The following is a 9,391-nucleotide window of genomic DNA, read 5'->3' on the forward strand; positions in this document are numbered from 1 at the left end:
AAGTAATTGCTCGTTTCATTTTATATTAATTTCAGTTTCATATTCAGTTTAATTTATTTTGAATTTTTAAAATTCATTCTAGTTAAAGCATATTCATTTTATTTCTTTAAAAATTGCTTATTGAACTAAAAATTTCAACAGGCAATAGGCTACATTTAAAAAAAAAATCAAATATGCCTACTTTGATACACATCCAAAAAGAATCGCGACTCCTGCTCTAGTCTCGTAGCTCGAGGCCCTAAGCTATAGTTTATTTAGCTTTTGTGTAAATCCGACCCTGATCTTAGAATACTTCTATATAATGTAGAAATTGACTTTCAACTTTTCCTCGTCCAGTCTACTCCGGAATAGCTTTCGGCTAAATAGGAAATCGTATTCAAAAGTTCTGTTTAAGTAATCAGAGCATTATAATACATTAGATAGAACTTACATGGTAAACCACGAAGCATATAAAGTTTTAACAATATGGCATTCGTCTTTATCTCGTATATCTTTTTTATAATTCGTTTTTACGTCATTTATAAACTAATATGGAAAGTTCATAATTTGTTTATATCATTGATTCATCTGATAGAAATGATAATATTTCGTTGCATATTTGCCATGGAATTGTATCGCTTAATCTAAATTTTGACAGCTAACTACAATATAATTAACTCTTAATCACCCTTTCTAAGCATACAATAGTTATGTAGTGATATTTCACTTACTCAGGAAAGTTAAGGAAATTGCTATTCAAAATTAATGAAAGTAAATAAATAAAGGATCATAATGGAGTCTTATTTAATTATCATTATTGATTATTAATTTTGTAAGTAAATCTTAAAACGAGTAAAAAATAATATAGTATTTAAATAAAAGTTAAATTTATAGAATTTATTTTTTATTCTTTAATTATGAACTCGTGAATAAATGGCACGAACAAATGAATTAAAATAAATAAATAAAAGAAACAAAACTATAAATTTGTTTTATTCTAAATCGTGGCATTGTCATGTATCATGTAGTATTGAATTATAAACTCTTCTGTTGGCCATCTTTATTATAGTTCAAAAATACAAATGGTTATCCCATGTTATCACTCATAAGTATCGATCATTTTTAAAGAAAATCCTATCAAATAAAAGAAAGAGTGGTACAAAAGTTTATTTAATCATTTTTTAAACTAACATTTATGAACATAAAATAATGAAACACGTATAATTTAGTATAAGTGTGTGGAATATCAATTATTTAATCAAGATACATAATTTAGAAGACCCCTAAAAGGAAGGAAAGCATCTTCGTTTAAGTAAAATTTAAACGAAAATACTTTGGCACTATAATATAAATTATTCACTTATTTATTCAAATAAGAATGTAAAAATATTTCTAACAATAAAAATTTTATGTTGATGAATTACCAATTTATGTAAAATAAATGGGTTTACTTTGAAAAATTTCATTTTTGTTTTTAATCTTAGCACTGATTAAAAATTCAAAACTATTGGGTAGATCCAATATATTCATAAATTAAATATTTAACACATATTTGAATAATAAATTAGAAATAAATATGCGAAGAATGTGTACAGTTTTTAATGAAGCAGTTTTAAAAATATTGTTATATATCATCGTTTTCGTTTACATGCCTTGTTATTGATCTAAACATTATTTACAATTACCATTTATTTATTTGTAGAATATTTATTTATTTATCGTTTTTTTAATCTTGGTGCATGGCGCGCGAAGGCTAAATGCGTTTTTTTCTTTTTTTTGGATCGTACTCGGCACAGATTAAATAAATTTAGAGGGTCAATTTCCTACACTTTCGGTTACCAATACGTCGGATATTGGAATTAGAAATATCATACACAGGAAATATAAATACGTCATAGATAGGAAGTAGCTTATTTTGGGCATGCATCACGAGACAGAGACAGAGGTTATGCCTGTTCTAATTGAATGTTATAAAAATACTTCATTTTTGAAAATGCGTAAGCATTTATATTTTTGTTAATTAAATATTTTCATAGATAACGCGAACTAATTACAACATTTTTAAGAATACCTGTAAATAATTCTTTATTGTTTTTTCACTACATTATTCGTTAAATTTTATATTCAAACATAACGTTTGTTGATGCAATAATCAAATTAAGCTATTTATATGTAAATGTTAATGAGTTTGCGGTTAATAATCAAAAACAGTGATAAAATAAATAATAAGTTTAAGTAGTATTATTTATTATCTCGTGTCTTACAAATGTAAACAAACAAATGTTATACAAATGTACGTTATAGTTTTATAGAAATCTAAATACAATATATATACAAAAAATATTCTCTTAAGCAGGATAAGAAACAGAATGAGTAATAAATAAATGAAATATTATATATATATAGCATACCTATAAATTCCCTCTGGTGTCTGTTCTTTCTTAATCTCGAGGACGGAGTTACGTATATGAAATCAGATCTGATATGGGAAGCTTAGGGGCAGGAGGTTCCGATTAACTGTATACGAATTGGACTGGACTAGGATGGACTGGATGTCACATGATTTCAATTCAAAAATTTTCACCGGGACATAGATGACCGGTATGACTATTGTTTATCAGGAAAAGTATGATGAACAGGGGTAAGACACTACTAAATTCGAGAGCATATATTTTAATTAAATTAAATAAATTAAAGATATGATTAAAAATTTCAGTGTGGCATTGTGACGATGTCACAATTATTTGTTATGAAATCCAAATGCCAAGGTTACGATAAATATAGAGAGGGTAGTAGTGAAAATCCCGGACATTACCGTAGCGTTTCCAGTTTATCATGGGCTCTGAGAGAGTACAGTCGAGTCAAATTAACATAGTATAAAACAGCTTTAAATTTTACATTACACACCTAAAGGTTAAAAACTTATCGTAACTACTTGCACCCCTGGAATGCTTTCTCGCACTTCCATGGATAAACACATCCCAGATAAAATCAATGATCTAGATGTATTTAATCTATGGTACCCATTAGTGCAATAGAACTCTGATTGGACACTTTTGTAGCGAGAAATGAAATATCCGCGATAGGAATTGGACGAGGTTCTTGTCCACGTCTACGATTCCTAACATTTTTTTGCAATATATTTTATACAGAAAAGGGTAAAATTAAATTATAAGCCATTATATATTACCTAATTTATTAAAAATTTAAGCACACTTTTATGACATTACAGAGTTATTTTTACAGTAAGAATAATGTTATAAGTTTCTTTTAATACAGTAATGTCTTTATTTGTATTTGTTTACAATCATATATAAAAATTAAAAAGTAATTGCATGGAAAAGTTAGAAATATATATACTGTATACAGATACAAAGTGCTTAGTGTAAGGTGTTGAACAAGTCAATAACTTGGAAAATATGTTTCTAATAGAAAGTTTATAAAAATACAGCTTAATATTTCCGACGGGCGTTTTTAATGCTATAAAAAGGAAGCGTGGTCCATCCTCCCTGCTGGATGAGGCTGCGGCAACTTCAAAATTTAAAATAGAACCACCCAATTTTTTTTTGTAGTTTTGATTCTCTATCAAAATTAATAAACTTTTATTAAGAACGTTTAAAAAATGATAATTTCAAAAGTTATGCGCATATGTGTTCGTACGTTTCGAAAGATAACGGTCTAATAAAAATGCAAATACTATGGGATTTCATAAAGGACTAAGTTCCCTATCAGTAACCGATCACGATTCAAGATATAAAGAGTAAGCGTCGCGTGTGTTAAAATAACACCAGAAATGTTGCAGTCCGTTTGGTAAAACTTTGTTAGTCGATTACTGAAATATTTATATGAAAATGGATATCTCTTTGAACATTTGTCAAATAATTGAAAAATAAAGGAACAGAGATTTGGTTAATTAGCTCATAAAGTTGAATTTTTATTAGACCATATCTTTCAAAACGTACGAATGCATTTGCTCATCCCTATAAGTTTTGAAATTATCGATTTTTAAACGTTCTCAATAAAACTTTATTAAGTTTTAATAGAAAATCAAAAAATACAAAACAAGGGATAGTTTCATTTGAAATTTTGAAGTTACCCCATCCAGAAGAGAGGATGGCCAGGCTTTCTTTTACAGCATTAAAAAGGTCCCCTGAAATATTAAACTTCATTTTTATCAAGTTTTGGGCTGCAATTTTCAAGACCGATACATTCCCACTGTCGCCCATCTGTCTGTCTACTTGTCCTTCGTTAATTTCGAGAACAGAGTTAGAAGAAAATCGAGAGCAAATATAGAGGGACCCGGATTAGGCTAGACTAGAAGTCACGTAATTTTTTTTAATTAAAAGATTGTAAAAAATTGCAGTCCGGTATTGTGACGTTGTCACAATAAATGATTGCTCTTTCTATTACAAGCATATTTTCCGAGTTATTGACTTGTTCAACACCTTACATTAAACACTTTGTGTCTGTATACAGTATATACTTCTTTTCCATGCAATTACTTTTTAATTTTTAACTACGATTGTAAATAAATAAAAATAAACACAGCGCATTGTTAAAGGAAACTTATCAAATTATTCTTACTACAAAAATAACTCTGTAATGTTATAAGTCTGCTTAAAATCTTTACTAAAAACAGCGATATTTTAATTAAATTATGTAATACATAATGATATATAAATAATATAATTTTACCTCTTTCTGTACAAAAGATGCCGTTAGGCATCGTAGACACGAGCAAAATCTCGTCCAATCCGCGTGGCAGATATTTAATTTTTCTCTACAAAGATGGCCAGTCAGCTTTCTCCTATTGCACTACCGGATATGATCCATAAAAGCGCAGCCAAAATGGCTTTTGCCCTAATAAAAACCAACATATCAACCACCAACCAACGAAAATTTCTGTGTTTGTCGATTTTGTTTTCCATTCTTTAAAAACTTTATTATTTTTAAATATGAAAAAATAATAAATTCTTTATAATAGAGTAATATTCAAAAGAGTTATTCCCGTGAGTAGTATTAATTTTACATCGCTTTTATATCTAGATAAAATCAAATAGAAAAATAGTGGCTATCTCTAGTGACGAATGTTGAAAACGTGGAAAGGTTTATTACGTGTTATGTAATTTTTTTATGAGAACGATTTATGTTAGCCTCTGATCATTGCAAAAGTCTTAAAATTTGGTGTAGTTATCATTATACAAATTTAATAAACTTGTATTTTTCATTTTAAACATCAATTTAATTGATATTTTTTTAAAATGTACAAAATATCGATTACTGTACACACAGGAATTTGAAAAAGTTGAGGTTTAAAGAAACATTATTTTTTATAACATAGTTTATTAACGTTTAATTTAATTAGGACAAATCACCTGTGATCTGTTCTAAAATACAGAGTAAATTTGGAACTTTAGAGTAATTTTCCAAGAAATTTTAAAAATGAATTAACGTGTTCTNTGTAAGGTGTTGAACAAGTCAATAACTTGGAAAATATGTTTCTAATAGAAAGTTTATAAAAATACAGCTTAATATTTCCGACGGGCGTTTTTAATGCTATAAAAAGGAAGCGTGGTCCATCCTCCCTGCTGGATGAGGCTGCGGCAACTTCAAAATTTAAAATAGAACCACCCAATTTTTTTTTGTAGTTTTGATTCTCTATCAAAATTAATAAACTTTTATTAAGAACGTTTAAAAAATGATAATTTCAAAAGTTATGCGCATATGTGTTCGTACGTTTCGAAAGATAACGGTCTAATAAAAATGCAAATACTATGGGATTTCATAAAGGACTAAGTTCCCTATCAGTAACCGATCACGATTCAAGATATAAAGAGTAAGCGTCGCGTGTGTTAAAATAACACCAGAAATGTTGCAGTCCGTTTGGTAAAACTTTGTTAGTCGATTACTGAAATATTTATATGAAAATGGATATCTCTTTGAACATTTGTCAAATAATTGAAAAATAAAGGAACAGAGATTTGGTTAATTAGCTCATAAAGTTGAATTTTTATTAGACCATATCTTTCAAAACGTACGAATGCATTTGCTCATCCCTATAAGTTTTGAAATTATCGATTTTTAAACGTTCTCAATAAAACTTTATTAAGTTTTAATAGAAAATCAAAAAATACAAAACAAGGGATAGTTTCATTTGAAATTTTGAAGTTACCCCATCCAGAAGAGAGGATGGCCAGGCTTTCTTTTACAGCATTAAAAAGGTCCCCTGAAATATTAAACTTCATTTTTATCAAGTTTTGGGCTGCAATTTTCAAGACCGATACATTCCCACTGTCGCCCATCTGTCTGTCTACTTGTCCTTCGTTAATTTCGAGAACAGAGTTAGAAGAAAATCGAGAGCAAATATAGAGGGACCCGGATTAGGCTAGACTAGAAGTCACGTAATTTTTTTTAATTAAAAGATTGTAAAAAATTGCAGTCCGGTATTGTGACGTTGTCACAATAAATGATTGCTCTTTCTATTACAAGCATATTTTCCGAGTTATTGACTTGTTCAACACCTTACATTAAACACTTTGTGTCTGTATACAGTATATACTTCTTTTCCATGCAATTACTTTTTAATTTTTAACTACGATTGTAAATAAATAAAAATAAACACAGCGCATTGTTAAAGGAAACTTATCAAATTATTCTTACTACAAAAATAACTCTGTAATGTTATAAGTCTGCTTAAAATCTTTACTAAAAACAGCGATATTTTAATTAAATTAAATAAATTAAAGATATGATTAAAAATTTCAGTGTGGCATTGTGACGATGTCACAATTATTTGTTATGAAATCCAAATGAGTCCAAGGTTACGATAAATATAGAGAGGGTAGTAGTGAAAATCCCGGACATTACCGTAGCGTTTCCAGTTTATCATGGGCTCTGAGAGAGTACAGTCGAGTCAAATTAACATAGTATAAAACAGCTTTAAATTTTACATTACACACCTAAAGGTTAAAAACTTATCGTAACTACTTGCACCCCTGGAATGCTTTCTCGCACTTCCATGGATAAACACATCCCAGATAAAATCAATGATCTAGATGTATTTAATCTATGGTACCCATTAGTGCAATAGAACTCTGATTGGACACTTTTGTAGCGAGAAATGAAATATCCGCGATAGGAATTGGACGAGGTTCTTGTCCACGTCTACGATTCCTAACATTTTTTTGCAATATATTTTATACAGAAAAGGGTAAAATTAAATTATAAGCCATTATATATTACCTAATTTATTAAAAATTTAAGCACACTTTTATGACATTACAGAGTTATTTTTACAGTAAGAATAATGTTATAAGTTTCTTTTAATACAGTAATGTCTTTATTTGTATTTGTTTACAATCATATATAAAAATTAAAAAGTAATTGCATGGAAAAGTTAGAAATATATATACTGTATACAGATACAAAGTGCTTAGTGTAAGGTGTTGAACAAGTCAATAACTTGGAAAATATGTTTCTAATAGAAAGTTTATAAAAATACAGCTTAATATTTCCGACGGGCGTTTTTAATGCTATAAAAAGGAAGCGTGGTCCATCCTCCCTGCTGGATGAGGCTGCGGCAACTTCAAAATTTAAAATAGAACCACCCAATTTTTTTTTGTAGTTTTGATTCTCTATCAAAATTAATAAACTTTTATTAAGAACGTTTAAAAAATGATAATTTCAAAAGTTATGCGCATANATAATTGTTGTTTTGTTATTAATTTCTATCCAATATTTGACAGCGAAACATTTTTCAACACTTATTGCCATCTTGGGCAATAAATGTGACAAACGCTTGTAAATTTTCAAGTCTTCTAATTTGGCTTTCATTTCTTTTTAAAAATACTCCTTTAAAGATCAATGATAATAATAATAATAATACAGTCTAACTTCCAATAAAGGCCAACAACAGTCAGCTCTAAACAGTCTGTATAAAAAGATTATTATAAAAAAGACAAATAAAGACAAAAGAATTGATAAAATTGTTATTTTATCAATTCTTTTGTCTTTATTTGTCTGTTATAAACCGGGAATGTTTTCAAGTAGACGTAATTCAGCAACAAGGAATTAAAAATATTCGATATTCGCATTTTATTGAGTCACATTTTCCAACTTTAAATTATTTTATGTATAATATTATATAATACAGCATTATGTCTGCTGGTATATAATATACGGGAAGAGGGTGCAAAAGTAGGTATACAGTTCTGATTCTGAGAAATACAAATGTTGGGCGCAGAGTTTCTTATTATTTATTGTGGGGACAATGGGGGGACAGCCACTGTCTGTCTGTCTGTCTGTCTGTCCTTCCTTAATCTCGATAACGGTGTTACATAGATGAGAGTCGAGACCAGATTTGAAAAGATTAGTAGTAATGGACCCCGATTAACTATATGCGAATTTCCGATGTAAATCGGAAGTCACGTCGTTTCAATTCAAAAATTTTCTCCTTAAAGGAGTTAGATGACCGGCACGACTCTTGCCAACAGGAAAAGTATGATATACAAGGGGAAGGCACTAATTTGAGGTGAAGAGCATATATTTTAAATTAAATAAATTTAAAATATGGTTAAAATTGCATTGTGACAATGCTACAATAAAACAATTGCTCGTCTTATACATAAATCATACATAAGGATTACGAAATAATGAAAGATATAAGAATAAATGTTCTTTTATCTATTTCTTTTTCTTGCATGTTTGCGACTTTTTCTATATGTATAATGTACTGTACATTGAGAAAAATGAATACATTTTTAATAAATTACGCACAAAAATCAGTATTTTTAGAAAAATTAATATAACTTCCTTCTGGAATGTAGAATTTCAAGATTCAAAATATGAGAAATCCCATTGAAGTTAATAATTAATTTATCACAAATTTTACCGAACTTACTGAGAAGTTGAACTGAACAGATATTGTTTTATTTGTTGCAACCTTAATTAATCGTACTTCAAGAAATCTTTCGATTATAAATAAATATTCTCTCAATATAAGACAATAATTATCCATAATATATTAAAAATATAATGTCAACACTGGATTTCATTTGAACCAACAAAATTAATTAAAATTGAAGACCTTGGGGCAAGAATATGTTAATTCAGTTCTTTGTTGAAATTTGTTCATTGTTAAATTTCTACAAACATAAGACAGGTATAATTTCCAGACTCATGACCCATGTCTTCTCGTACATTGGCTTATTAACGTCTAATTTCATTAGGACAAATCACCTGTGATCTGTTCTAAAATACAGAGCAAATTTGGAACTTTAGAGTAATTTTAGAAATGAATTAACGTGCTCTTGCCCAAAGGTCTTCAATTAGAATTACATGAGAAATATAAATAACTATTTTGCCTAGATTTACCTAATAATTGTGCAGTCTTATCGAATTTTAAGATAAACAT

This window comes from Centruroides sculpturatus, unplaced genomic scaffold, assembly GCF_000671375.1.
Source record: "Centruroides sculpturatus isolate CEXI.00-Female unplaced genomic scaffold, Cexi_2.0 scaffold535, whole genome shotgun sequence".
Lineage (NCBI taxonomy): Eukaryota > Metazoa > Arthropoda > Arachnida > Scorpiones > Buthidae > Centruroides > Centruroides sculpturatus.